Source organism: Macaca nemestrina, chromosome 9 (assembly GCF_043159975.1).
Source record: "Macaca nemestrina isolate mMacNem1 chromosome 9, mMacNem.hap1, whole genome shotgun sequence".
NCBI classification, from domain to species: Eukaryota; Metazoa; Chordata; class Mammalia; order Primates; family Cercopithecidae; genus Macaca; species Macaca nemestrina.
The window spans coordinates 51317622-51332932 of NC_092133.1; the positions used below are offsets into that span (position 1 = coordinate 51317622).

The 15311-nt window shown below is 33.1% G+C and overlaps 1 protein-coding gene across 6 annotated transcripts in view; it reads right to left on the reverse strand.

Annotated features, from left to right (window-relative positions):
• LOC105496640 (protocadherin related 15) overlaps positions 1–15311 on the reverse strand; it is a 1825405-nt gene that overhangs the window by 1450873 nt on the left and 359221 nt on the right. The window contains exon 1 of one of the 6 annotated variants that reach the window (XM_071069554.1): positions 8956–9044. The exons of the other annotated variants lie outside the window; for them this stretch is intronic. The gene's annotated coding sequence lies outside the window, so the exon portion shown is untranslated. Of the gene's footprint in view, positions 1–8955; positions 9045–15311 lie in introns of those variants that run through there. 6 annotated transcript variants of the gene reach the window in all.

Consider the following 15311-nt stretch of genomic DNA (forward strand, 5'->3'; position numbering starts at 1 on the left):
ATTAAATGTCTTCAAAATAAGAATATTCTGGTAACTTGTCTTCAGTTCTCTTTAGAGACTCTGAACCACATTGATCTGGACCAAAATGGAATGTGATGCACAATCTCACAGTTCAAAATGAAAATAAAATGCTACTTTCCATTTGCTAGTAAAATGTTTTCTGTGTCTTGCACTGAACTACATTGGATTTTTGTCATTTTTGCTTGTCTTTTACTTAAGCTTACTCTTTGATACTTTTTTTAGTAGAGTGAAAGATTTGCCACCTTCTCTAGTGTTAAAAAAATAAGCTAGCATACTAACACGTATAGACCTCTAGAAATAATAGAAGAAAACAGTTTCCCCTCTGCTTGAACCAACATTCTCCGGAATATCTTTTCTAAATTAAAGGAATTACTGGACAAACATGAAAATTCCTAAACCCCACGTGAGATTTATGGAATTTGTATCTCTGAAAGAAAGACAGGAAAATATGCAGTCTTCACAGTTTTCTGAGTTGTTCTGTGTGTAACAACTGAACTTATAGACACACAGACATACACACACACACACAAAAATTAAAAAATAAAATAAAATAAAAAACACGCACACTGAATTTCACTGTCCTCCAACAGAGTTTTCTAGTTCCTCACCTCCTGATATTCTTGGGAACAACGGATATCAACGCATTACAATATAATCTTGAGTTTCCAATGGAATTCACTACCATGAGATACACTAATGTCAGAATACAGGAATCCATTAATTTCTATTAGAAAATTATTTTCCATAATCTAGTATGTGCAGAAATATAGCCGCTAATATAATCCAGGCAGATACTAAAGAAAGTTAAATCACTTTATCGAAGATATGGTAAGTCTAATTGTTGCTATAGATTAACATCCTTCCTAATGGTGACCTTATTTTTTGCACCATTATTGTTCCCTTAAATAAATGTTACAAATATTCTTTCTGTCTTCTACTCTGAATGTTCTCCTTTTCATGAGGCATTGCTACCTTTGAAATCTCACCAGTTTTGGGAAGTTACTCAAGAAAGAGTTGAAAATCAAAGTGGTTTTCATGAGCTTAAAACACAAAGCTGGCAGTCAAAGAACTCAATCACTTTTCAGAGTGTATCGTGATGTGTAAAACATAAAAATAGAAGTTACTGCTTAATTTCTATTTTCTAGAAGTATAAAACATGAGTTTTAAGATAAATTCCCTTCACTTGTCTTCACTTAGAAACATTTGCTGTAATGTTTTGAAACAAGATCCTCAACATAATTTAATAGAAAACTAACATTATAAATGTGAAAGTGGTAGAGATGGAAAATACAAAACAAAGTAAATTAAAAATAACTAAAAAAAAAAAAAAAAAGAAAATACCCCTTAAAACATCTTACATTACGGTATTATTGTGTTCTTAACTATCATTGAGCGATTAAAATCAAATTTCGATGTTGTATGCTTATTTCTAGATTTTTATTCTGACCCAAGCTATGGAAATTCAGTCTTCTTTGACTAGATTAAAATTCAAACTGCCAGGCCATTCAGAAATTGCTATTCCTAATATCTCTATTAAAAATGAATTATGTTCATAAAATCCTTCAATGTTGGAGTATTTCTGAACCCTCAAAGAGAGGGAAATACTCTGGTAATTACTTCATATATGTGGTATCCAAAAATTTGTACAATATCCCAGGCTATGTATCAGAGGAGATGGCACTCTAGTCAACATGATCAACCCTATTAGATCTAATGCCTGGCCCCATCGTAATATTTTCCCCAACACTCTATGATAGATTGCATAACAGGAATTTGTGAAGATTAGTTTCCACTTCTCAAAAATGTTTTCCTTAAATCAGAGTAGACAGCAAATTTGTACCAAAGCCTCAGAAAACTAAACCAGAAAGTTCTATGCTGGCAACCATGCCTAGAAGGCTGACTTAGGGCAGATGTGCACTTGGCAATCAGTACCTGGCTAAATTACTCAGTTCCTGGTGCCATGATAATACCAATATCCTACACAGAGCAGCATCTGGAAAATCAATAAAGCAATCCAAAGTTGGTATCAATGGCCCAGAAATAGGTCTTTTAACACTATTTTGCTGTTCCAGCAAGTAGCTATTCATGGTGGATCTTTCAATTAAGAGATAAGAGTAAGGACAAGCATACATTTTAGAAGTCTCATCATATTAGGCTATGAATAAATATCAAGTTAATTGAAGATTTATTTGCATGTAGTTTATTTTCTTATCTAGGTTCTAGACTTGCTTTCACAGTACTACCAATGATATCCAGTCAGATATACAGGGATATATGATTATGGATGCTCTGAGAATGAAAGATAATATTGAGAATAAATATAAGTTATCTGTATCAGGCAAAGTATATGAGGAAGGAGTCTGAATTACTTTCATTTTCTCAGCTAATTTTCCAGTGCCGAAGTGAAGAGGCTCAAGTTGCAAAAGAATAATGAATAATATAACAAGAAAGCACTCAAATTGGAATTTAAAAGTTCTCAATTGTAGAAATATTGGATTTATGGCCTAATGGTTAATAAATTCCAATTTAGGAAATTTTGTTTCTAACTGTATTATGTAAGAAAAGAAAATAGCGTTTCAAGGCAACAAGATAGGGAAGCCACTGTATATACTCAGATATATGCTCATGTGTATCCGGTGTCTTATTTATAAAAGTTAGAGATCGTTTTGCAAAAAAATCATTTATTACAGATGAACTTAGTGGAGAGGTTAAGACATTTGCAGGTTTATGCAGAGAAGATCTGACATATTTTTTTTTCTTTTTAGTTTTCGTTTCAATTTTAGATTAAAATTATATTTCCTTGTTATATATTAAACTACAGAGGAAAATAGCACAAAATGAAAAAATGTCCCCTTTGATCTAAACTTTCAGTACTATTTTTCTGCTCATATAAAATTATTATTATTTGCTTGATGTGTAGGTCTCTGATCCTCTTTCTATATGTTGATTAACACATATGAGTAAAAGTTTAAGCACAACTATGCAAACATCGATTCATACCTACCCCACAGATATGTTTATGTTTTATACAAATGAAATTCTATTTTTGAACTATTTTTATCTTCTGTGTTTTATCAATTGACACTGTATCTTAGAGTTTGTTCATGTTAGTTAAGGAAATCTATCTTTTTCCTTTAAATTGCTGCCCTGTAATCTTTAGTTTAGATTTTTCGATACTTTGTTTAAACTCTCTCATAGTGGCCAGTCTATAGGTAGTTCTAGTTTTCATAATGGGAAAATAAAACTGGTGTAGAAATCCTACGTACATATTCTTATGTACAATTAAGACTATTTATTTAATGTAAATTCACAGAAGTAAATGGCCTAGTCAAAGAGGCCATGTTTATTTCCAGTTTTGAAAGACAGTCATATTTACATCTCAAAAGTCTCTGTCCATTTATACTCTGCAAAGAACATTTAAGAGAGCGAACCAGCATGTGATTTTTTTCAGGTAGAGACAGCTAAGTTAAAACAGTGCAAGTCTACATGTTTATCATCATTATAATTCTACTTTTTTAACAAAATAGAGGCTAGGTGTGGTGGCTCTTGTCTGTAAATTCAGCACTTTGGGAGGCTGAGGCAGGCAGATCACTTGAGCTCAGGAGTTTGAAACTAACCTGAGCAAGATGGCGAAACATCATCTTTACAAAACATATAAAAATTAGCCAGGCATAGTCCCAGCTACTTGGGAGGCTGAGCTGGGAGGATATTGTAGTGAGCCCAGGTTGTGCAATTCACTCCAGCCTGGGTGACAGAGTGAGGCCTTGTCTGGAAAAAAAAAAAAAAGGAAAAATAAATTTATACATTTTCTTATTATCCTATGAAAATAGAATATTTTTATAATTGCTTATTTGGGGCTTTTTTTGGCACATAATGTGACTACAGAAATTCATTTATTTATTTCTATTTATAGATACATATATGTATATGTATAACTGTCTTTCACCTTTACGCTTGTAATTGAATGTGTATCTTATTACAGAGTTGGGGCTTTTTTAATCATTTCAGTGAAATCTATCCATTTTTTACAAAGAGATGGGAGAGTACTGTATCTGCTCAAATATATATACACCCACACACACACACGTATATATGTATAATCCTATATATCAGATATTATAATGTTTAGATATCATTTTGAAAAAAAACACTTATTATAAATGAACTTATAGAGAGGCCAATACATTCTGAGAGTTGTAAAGGCAAAATTTCAGGGTTTTGCATTTTGTATCTGTCTTAGAAATATATCCTTAATTCAACTATTATAAACATATTCCTAAGGTTTTCTTCTGATGTTTGTTTCATGTTTATTTATTCAATTCGTCTGTAATGTATTTTGGGGCATATTATGAGATAAAGGCCAAAATGTATGGAATTACAAATGGATAAGCGGATAAGTATCTAATAGATATGAACAAGAAGATTTAGTATTGTAAAAATGTCCTTTTTTTTTTTTTTTTTTTTTTTTTTTTTTTTTTTTTTTTGAGACAGAGTCTTACTCTGTTCCCCAGGCTGGATTCAGTGGCATGATCTTGGCCTCCACCTAGTTCTAGTGATTCTCATGACTCAGCCTCCCAAGCAGCTGGGATTACAGGCCTATGCCAACATGCCCCGTTAATTTTCATAGTTTTTGTAGAGACAGGGTTTTGCCATGTTGCCCAGGATGGTCTCCAACTCCGGGTCTCAAGTGATCCACCCACTTCAGCCTCCCAAAGAGCTGGGATTACAGGCATAAGCCACCGCGCCTGGCTAATTCTTTCAAAAGTGATCTATAGATTTAATGCAACTCCATTCAAAATGTCAGTGATATGATTTAAAGAACTTGACAAATTGATACGAAGATTTATATGGATGAGGGAGAGTCTAGTACAGCCCAGTCATATTTAAAGACACATTTAAAGACAAAGTGGGCATGTCACACCTCATGATAAAAAAGTTGTAAATCTATAAAAAGACAGTCTCATTTGGAAGTAGATAGAAAAACAAAAGATAAAGTCGACAGAGACACCGACCTCCATATATATGAAACTTTATAGAGGTGACAGAGTGTACTCCAAGGGAAAAGCAAATGGAGTAGAGATCTGGTTGTTAGTGTGGGAAAAGTGAAATAAAATGGCTAATCATCTTACATAATAGCAATCCTCTCTAGATAGATAAAGGACTTACATATCTAAGTCAAATTTTAAATTCTTGGAATAAAACATAAAATAATATTCTGACCTAGTGGTTGGAATGTATCACTAAAATATGACAGTAAAAGCACTAGACACACACAACATGTTGTTCATCTACCTATATGTAATTACAATTTCTGTTCAATATTTAATACTCTAAAAAGGGAAAAACAATACAAATTGGGAGAAGAGATTCACAATACATGCAGCCAACCAAGAGTTAATGTAAAACTTAGATCGGTAAGGAAAAGCAAAGACCCAGTAAAAAAGGGAAAATAAAAGTAATTATCAAACACAATCTGCAGAATATCCCATCAAGCAATAATTTTAGTATAAACTGCAATATTCTAATTGTTGCATTAGTAAGGTGTGACATGCAACACTTTAATATGTAGTAGAAATAATGTGTCTAATATTTCCATGTAAAAGTTAGCAAATATATGTTACACTTGAGAAAATAAGAGAAATATTATCCTATAATTATATATGTATCATATATATAAATAACAAGTAATTAAGAAATTATGTATGAATAATGGTTTTTATATTTTATAGTTTATTCATAATTCAAGAGAAAGTGCAGATTTCAGACAGAAGAAAATTTCAGTTTATATTTTAATCTCTAATGCTTGAAACAAAATATTTTGGGCATGATCTCTAGAAGAAAAATCACATTTTTATTAATTAACCCCCAAAATCCACTGGCGCATGCATATATAGATAGTTTGTAATGAAGTCTCTAGAGTCTAAAAAAAAAGAACATAAAATTTAAAGAAGTAAGTTTGTTTTTCTTATTCTGCTTACACCAAATTTAATGGTATTTTAATTTAATTTTATTTTATTTATTTATTTATTTATTTACTGAGACAGAGTCTTGTTCTGGAGCCTGGAGTGCAGGCTGGTGTGTAGTGGTGCAATCACAGCTCACTGCAACCTCAAACTCCAGGCTCAAGTGATCCTCCTGCATCAGACTTCTGAGAAGCTGTGACTACAGGAGCATGCCACTATGACTGGATAATTTATTTTTTATTTTTTGTGGAGATAGGATCTCACTTCTTTGGCCTGGCTGGTCTCAAACTCCTGGGCTACAGCTATCCTCCCTCCTCAGCCTCCCAAAGTGCTAGGATTACAGGCATGAGACACTGCACCCAATCATAATAATGTTTTTAAAATATCAGTCAGAGCCTTATAAAAAAATTAAAAACTAGTCAGTACCAAAATGACCTAAGAAATTTAAATGAGATTTTTTTTTTTTTTTTTTTTTTTTTTTTTTGAGATGGAGTCTGGCTTTGTCACCCAGGCTAGAGTAAAGTGGCGCAATCTCGGCTCACTGCAACCTCCACCTCCCGGGTTCAAGGAATTCTCCTGCCTCACCCTCCCAAGTAGCTGGGATTACAGGTGCCCACCACCACATCCAGCTATTTTTTGTATTTTTAGTAGAGACAGGGTTTCACCACCTTGACCAGGCTGGTCTTGAACTCTTTACCTCGTGATCCACCCATCTCGGCCTCCCAAAGTGCTGGGATTACAGGTGTGAGCCACCATGCCCGGCCAATAAATTCTTATTGATACTATTCCACTATATGTTCTTTTTGCTTTCTATGCATATCATAAATATTAAATTATCAATATTACAAACAAATAATGATCAGTAGGCAATATTTATATTTCCTATGTTTGAAATTATCTTACCTGTTTTCATTGAACTATTATGGAGACAACTGATAATTCACATGCAGTTGCAAGAAAAAATACACAAAGATCATGTGTACCCTTTACTCAATTTCCCCAAAAGGTAAAACTTGCAAAAATTATAGTACAATATCCAAGATACTGTATCAGGATATCGACATTGATACAATCTACAGGTCTTATTTACATTTCCCCAGTTTTACTTGTACTCATTTGTGTTTGTGTATAGTTTTATACATTTATATCATATATGTAGATACATGTATCTGCGAACATGATCAAGATACTAAGTAACTATATCAGTATAAGGATTATTTTTATTGTCTTTTTGTAATTACATCCATATCACTGAAGCAATCATGCTCCACACCATCCCCACCCTAGTCCTAAACCCTGTCAAACAGTAATCTGTTTTTTCTCCATTTCTACAATTTTGTAATTTCAAGAATGCTATAGGAAATAATATAATATTTAACCTTTTGGGACTGATATTATTCATTCAGCTTAATTATGTGTGTCAATATTTTGTTCCTTTTTATTGCTAAGTGTCACATTTTATGAATGTACCATGGTGTGTTTATTCACTTTTTGAAGGACATCTGATATATTTTTAGTTTTGAGCTATAACAATGAAAACTGCTATGAGTGTTCATGTACAGGCTTTTCTGTGAACATAGTTTAAATTCTCTGTGATGAATGTCCACAGGTCCAATTGTTGAATTGTTAAAATTTAACTCTGGTTAATTTTTTAAAATGTTATTTTTTGTTAGGATAGACTAGGTTATGATGCAGTAATAAACAGTCATTTATTTTCAAGGCTTAACAAAGTAATACACAATGCATGTCCAAAGACAGTGAGTGTGACAGATCCATTAATTAAGATTACTCAAGAACTTGGGCAAATGGAGGGTGTAGTCAAGATTTACTTGTCAAAACAAATAAAAAAATATTGGTTACTGGTTCACAAATCCCAGAAGAAACCTGATATATTTCTGCTCCTATAAATTGAGAAAACAAGAAAAGGGAGATGAGGAAGTGCTCAAACAATATTTTTGAATAGCAGTAATAATCATTCATTGTCAACTAAACTTCAAAAAATTATTCAGATTTATTTTTGTCATAAAATGATGTTTGTTCCACCAAAAACGTATAAACACTTAGTAGCATTTCCTCTCCTGTGACTAATGAGCCTTTTACAGAGTTATCAGTGAAATCCCCAAAACATTCAGATCCTGACAGAGATCTATTTTGTTGGTCAACAGATTACACCCTACCCAAATGGGAGTGCAAATAAAAAGGTGTAGCACATCCAACCATTCTTCAGTTCAATAAATCAATATCTGCTATGTCTATGCCCTGGATGTAATCCTGTCTTAGAATAAGGAGGTTATTAAAAAATGGAATATACACTTACTTTTCCTTTTTAAAAAATATTTAATTATTATTTATGTTAATTTCCCAAATTTTAAAATATTGGAACTGATCACAGTACTTAAATAGTTCTATAATATTTTCATCTTTCCTTAGAAATCCAAAGTTTTTTTTCCTATAGTTAAACAGTTAAGAAATATAATTCAACATTTAATTGAGTAATATAAACATTAATTAGCTATCAAAAGTCACATTGAAGAGTCTAAAATATTAATGAACCAAAAATAAACCCAAGGGCCAAGGGGGGTAAAGTGATAAAAACCTAGAGCAAGTTAGCATTAAAATTTGAAGGAAAATGTTTCACTGTATCCCCAGAAAAGGTAAAAGTCATCCATAAAGGAGACTAATTTAAACTCAAAGGAATGAACACACACAAACACACGCATTAAGCTAGGAGACAATTATAATTTAGTCACTAAAGAAACCTGTAAAATATAGTTTAAAAACTGGCTAAAATAATCATATTCATCAATAAATATGCAATTTCAACATTCAGCTAAAGAAGAAAGAAATTTTCTAAAACAAAAATAAAATTTTGTCCAATCATGTTTAGTTAGCATAAAAGGTCTGGAATGGTTATGATGACATTTTATTAAATAAGGCAAAATTTAAGTATAAATATTGAGGGTTACGATACCTGTTTAATTGGTCACCATTATGAAGTTTCAGTTATTTTTAGAGTCATGGTCTCCATCTAATGGATCCTAAACAATTCAGCTGAAGAGAAAGACAAAGACAGAAATAGAATGGAGACAGTATAGGGCATGGAGAAATAGAGAGACAGAGAGAGAGAGAGAGAGAGAGAGAGAGAACGCAAGAACTTAAAGTTTAACCAAACCAAATATTTAGTAGAAAAACATATTTCTTTCTTTTCTAAAAAGCTGAGCTGGACTACTCCTAAACCACCCTGTCGTTTCTCATAGCTATATAGTTTGATCCCTATGCTTTCTAAAATGTTACTACCTAAGTCTTGGTAGTTTATATATTCAAGTTTATAATTTAATTTGTATTGAATTACTAATTGTTATCATAGTTTAACTTTTTAAAGCAAATATAGGAATTTCTGAGATTTATTGAGAATATAACTTCACTAATACAGAATGGGATAGCAATGTGCCATTGTGCATTTTAAGTGAACCATAATACGTTTTTTTTTTCTTTTTTGTTCAAGGAGAATTTGAAGCTAAATTTCAGAAACATATAAACCTATTCTTGTAAAGTATACAGCTCATTCAGCAATGCACATAAAGCTGAATCACCAAAGTATGCTGATTGATCAATAAAGTTTGTGGCTACATTTGTAAAATGGGTGAAAATTAAACCATTTCACTATTTGGTTCAATAAGTTGAGTGCATAATGGTTCAAACAGTATTTTATGCATTTTAAGTCAAGTAAATTGTACGTTGCAAAGTAGTCAACCGTGAAAACATGCTATTTCAGTGATTAGGTAAGAATATTAAGTTTGAAATAAAATTAGTAATTTAGACAGATAATTACACAAAATGCTGGTGAGCCACTGAATTTTCTTTTATCTGTCTCTAACCTTTAAAAACCTTTAGTATCTGAGCTTCTTTTATACATAGCTTTTCTTTGAAAGCTACTTGATTGTTACTGGTAACAGGCATGAAAATGCATTTATTACATTTGTAAAATTTATAACATATGATAGCAATTTATAAGTTTGACACATATTGATGTAACTTAAATAACTAAAATCATGCTTTAAAAATCTGATTATTTATATGTATGTGTAACACCAATAGTTACTTCCAATACCAAGAAATTATAACATGGTATGTGATAAGGTAGGTTTCTCAAAAAAGATTCAACTCTTTCAATTGATTTTCTATGTGGTTATGGTTATAAAATGAATGTCTCTTTTGAATGAGGGTTTTGGAAGAGGCCATTTTTTTAGGTACTATGGTTCAGAGACACCAAAGTTTCAATTACGGCAGCATGTAGAACCTTTGATCCAAAGGCTCCACCTGGAAACACTGGTAATAAGAGCAAGATATCTTTTCTAGTTGCAAGCTGTCAGTGGAATGGTGAGTAACAGACTTAAGCAAAAGAGGATTCAATTGAACAGAGGTTTATAATCTGATACTTGGTCAAGACTGGACATAGAAAAAAATATATATCAAGATTGCCTTTCTCAAGGAACCTATCATTTTTTAAGAAATTTAATCTTATGTACAAAAGACAAAGCAATATGAGACATTAAAATATAATTGTAATGTCCTAATACCTGTAAAAGCAACAGGTGCTATGACATTTCATAAATGGGGAAGGCTTTGTGAAGCTTATGTAATTTGAAATATAAATAAGATTGTGAAAGAAGAAATGAGCAACATCTGCAAGTCTTAACCTCGCTATGGCAAGAGGACAAGAGAATAATAGAAGTTTCAAATGTAAGTTGTTTTGGAAACAATTTAGTCAACCTTCTCATGTCATAAGAATTATTTAAAATAATTCAGCTAGCTACCTTAAGTCTTTTCAATTCATCATGTTGCCCACAATATGCTATAGAAGATTAGCAGTTAAAGTTGAACAGGTAAAATATGCCTAGATTTTGGGTTGGATTTAATCTTATCATTGGAATTTGCTATAGGCTTTTAGAAATAATAGGGACATGGGAATTGGAGTATTTTAAGAAAATTATAATTTTTTCTAAAAGGGTTTAAGACAAATGGAAATTACTGATAAAAGATTAATTAGTTCTTGAATGACCCAGGCACGAGCTTATGGAGAACTAGAACTAGGTAAGTATTAACAGAAATTAACTCTTGCCCTACCCTAATGGAAGAATCATGCAAAAGAGGTGCAAGACACCGGAGGTGGCCAGCATATAAAGTCCTAGGATCAAATTTAAATGCCACACTTGTCCTTCAAGTTGCCTGCTTAGGTCTCATCCAAGTATACTTTTCTTTCTTTCTTTCCTGTTCTAAAGCTCTGAAATTTGCTTCAATCTCTTTTTCTGCCTTATACCCCTCAGTTGATTTTTCTTCTGAGGAGGAGGCAAGAATTGAGGTTTCTGCAGAACCATATGGAAGATTCAGTGAGGTGAGGTTTGCTTTGTGCAGAAAGGGAATTCTTAGCATAATAGTATAAATGCTAAGTATAAATATTTATATTTAATCATTGAATATTCAAGAGGAGATATTGTAACTAGCCCAATAGTTTCATAGACAGAGTTTGTTTGAAATTGAATTTTTTTTTAATAAACAGACCTTCCAGTCTGAAAGACTGAAACTTACATTTGTTTTATCTGAGTACCTTCTTCAACTGTAACCCCAGGGCCTCTCAAAAAGTATCAAAAAAACTGAAACTCATTAGATTATAGCATCCAGACAATGAGATGTCCCTCATTAGTCATAATTGCTCCCTTACTCTACTCAAGTTCCTGTTTTCTCACACATAGTTACATTTCTTCCCTGCTATATAAATCCCCAATTTTAATTGGTCAGGGAGATGGATTTGAGACTGATTTCCCTTCTCCTCATCTGAAGCACTGATTAAACCCTTTTTCCTTGGCAAAAATCATTCTCTCACTGATTGACTTTCTGTGTGGCTAGCAGCAGGAACCAGATGGTACCCTTGGTGCATCAGTAACAATGACAACTACAAAGTTCAACACAAGAGTCTTTGCCTCAGGAGGTCTGGTAGTATTTGAAAAATGAGCCAAGAGGTAAATAAACATATAAAAGCTACTGAATGCATACGACAAGAATAGATCTGATAGAAAATTATGAATTAAAAAAAATTATAGACTAATCCTGAGTCTTGGAAGGGGAAAAGAAAATGGGAATGCAAATCAGAATCTAAGTAAAGAAAGTATTTCAAGGGACAGGGAGTGATTAACTATGCCTAAAAATGGCCAGGCCATTGTATAAGATGATCTGAAAGGCAATCATTTTCTTTAGGAAAATGGAAGACTTTGCAATTTCACTCTCAGTCTCGTGGTGAAAGACTGGAGTGAATTAAGAATAAAACGAGACTTGAGTACATGCAGATAGCAAGTACATACATTTTAAAAATAGTTTAGCTAAGAAGAGAAAAAGAAAAACATAAAGAACTGGAGAAAGATATAAGAAATCAGATTTTTGAAAGATGGCTAATAGTATAACTTTGTTTTAGGCTAAAACAGATAATCCAATAGAGAGTGAAAGACAGATGGAGCTGGAGAGTTAAGAAATCTTGACAGATGAAACACATTTAAATGAGTGAAACATTGTGGGGTCCAAAGCACAAATAGAGTGGTGTCTGCCCTTCTCAGTGAGAGCAAGAATTGTTTATCCATTACATGTGAAAAGAAGCCAGAGGATACCATGAGTACAGATACTAGTGAGGCGTCATTGTCACCATGTTGGTACAATTTCATATTCTAATTTGATGATTTCTATTTTCTTACTAAAAGGAAGCCAACGAAAAAGGAATCAAATATAGAGGAGGAAAGGGGACAAAAGGAAGAATAATATCAGAAAAGGAAGATAGAGGTGCTGGTAAGCCAAAAAGAGATTGCCTATTAAACATAGAAGTGATTTGCGCATTATTTTGGAGAAGAAATAAAGTTTTCTAAAATTTATTAAAGAAAACAGAACTTTCAAAGAGTAATAAATTAGTCAGAAACACAAAATTTTATGTTTATATTTTTTATATCAATGTTTCCATGGAGTTAAGTGGATATAGCTAATTTATACATGATTAAAAGAAAAAAGAAGATTAGTTTTACTTGTAGCTGACTTCATTAAAATATTCTTCCTAAGCCATTTGGAAGGCAAACCTCTAGGTAATATTACAGGATGTTAAAGTCATTTAAATACAAATAATGTATGCCATATTTGCATTTAACAAGTTAACCCAAGTTCATCCTACCTGTAGGGCTTTTAAAATGTTATTTAAAAAATAGATAAGCAAAATATTTTTTTAAGTATTAGACTTCAATTCTCAAAACTTAATTTGAAATGTGGAAAGACATGCATTTTCTTTGATCTCGGTTGGAATTTTGGGCTGAAATCCACATTTGAAGCTGATCTGTGAACTGTGTCTTGTATAACGAACGGATTCATGGTGAAATCCTTTGGGCTCGTTAGTTTTCTTCTATTGAATAGTGATGCTTCTGGGGTAATGTGATGGTCCACAAACACTAACACTAAAAATGATATTTTTAGATGGTTAAAAAAACAAGAAACAGAACAGTGAAATAGTGTACCTGGCCATGTTACTCTTTCCATGAAATAAATCAAAATTATGTAGGCTTCATTTAAAGCAGCAAAAGGCAGCCTGATTAATTCAATGTATGCCTCAATGATCCTCAGCCAAACTCATCGTTGTGACATATGAAATATAATTGGTATGAATTGAAATAGCCTGTCTTCTTTCAATCTTTCATAATAATCTTACTGTGTTAAGGCTAACATTTCTTCATAGTAATATGAAGATTGGTGAAGTTTTGTACATGAGGAAAAAAGGGGCATGAAATTGAAGGCACAGTCATCGTGTGTGGCCATTCTTGCACTGTTGTTTGAGTGATGTTAAAAGGGTTATCTGTCTTGAAAACATTTGATGTCTCAGGTGAACACCTGCTACCCCCAAATTCACTATGTTATACCAATGCATTAGTATGAATTTGTGCATTTCATCTCCAGAAAGCCACCACTGAAATGTTAACCTGTTCATCAGTGACACTATTAAACAAATAAATTCATATAATTAGAAAAACTTAGAGGCTACGGGTCAAGAATAACCCATTTTGATCTTCCAAGAATCATTCTTGGAAGGTTGCTTAGATGACTATTCTTAAATTTCAAAAGTTCAAACAAGTTTAGAAACCTCTATTCCTGAAAGAACAAATCTGAGATAGGTAACAAGTTTTTCTAAATCATATTTAAAGAGGAAATTCTAGACTTATATCCAGAAACTATGTGTGTCTTACATCATTCATTATTAGATTGCCTGTTATTCGCTTGGAGTCAATGATTAAAAGACAATTGTTATTGCACTAGCAACAAAGGAAAACTTGGTCCTCAGAAAGCCAAAAATAAACATAACAGATGTGGAAAGCCTCTAATTTCTGCCTGTCATCACAAATTCCATGTCATTGCTGGGAGAAGAAAGAGAGAAAGAAGCAAAGAAGGAAAAAGAAAGAAAGAAAGAAAGAAAGAAAGAAAGAAAGAAAGAAAGAAAGAAAGAAAGAAAGAAAGAAAGAAAGAAAGAAAGAAAGAAAGAAAGAAAGAAAGAAAGGAAGGAAGGAAGGAAGGAAGGAAGGAAGGAGTAAAGGAAGGAAGGAAGGAAGGAAAGAGGGAAAGAGATGAAAGGAAAGGAAAGGAGAAAAGAGAAGAGAGAAAAGAGAAAAAAGAAAAGAAAAAGATGAAGAAAGGAGGGTAAGGAGAGGAGATGGGGGAAGGAAGGGAGGGAAAGGGAGCGAGAAAGAAGAAAGGAAGGAAAACAAAAGAAAGAAAGAAAGAAAGAAAGAAAGAAAGAAAGAAAGAAAGAAAGAAAGAAAGAAAGAGAGAGAGAGAGAGAGAGAGAAAGGAAGGAAGGAAGGAAGGAAGGAAGGAAGGAAGGAAGGAAGGAAGGAAGGAAGGAAGGAAGGAAGGAAGGAAGGAAGGAAGGAAAAGAAGGAAATAAGCGATATGGGAGGGGGGAAAGAAGTGCTGCGTAAGAAGGGCCTTGGTGAGGGCTTCACACCTGGGCTTGTGCCCATGGATCTAGGTGAGGACAGGCATTTCTATTTTTATGCCTAAATGTTGCATTTCCTAAGACCACCCTGGCCCGCCATGCTTTCATCTTATGCTTATAAAAACCCCGAGACTCTAGCGGGCAGACAGACACACAGGCGTCTGGATGCTGAGAGGAACACATCAGCAGAGGAACACGTAAGCAGCTGAACATCGAGAACACACCGGTGTAAGAGCACACTAAGAGGCACCAGCAGATGCTGGCAGGCCATCGACCAGCGGAACAATGAGAGTTTGGCCAGGATCTTCTAAAGA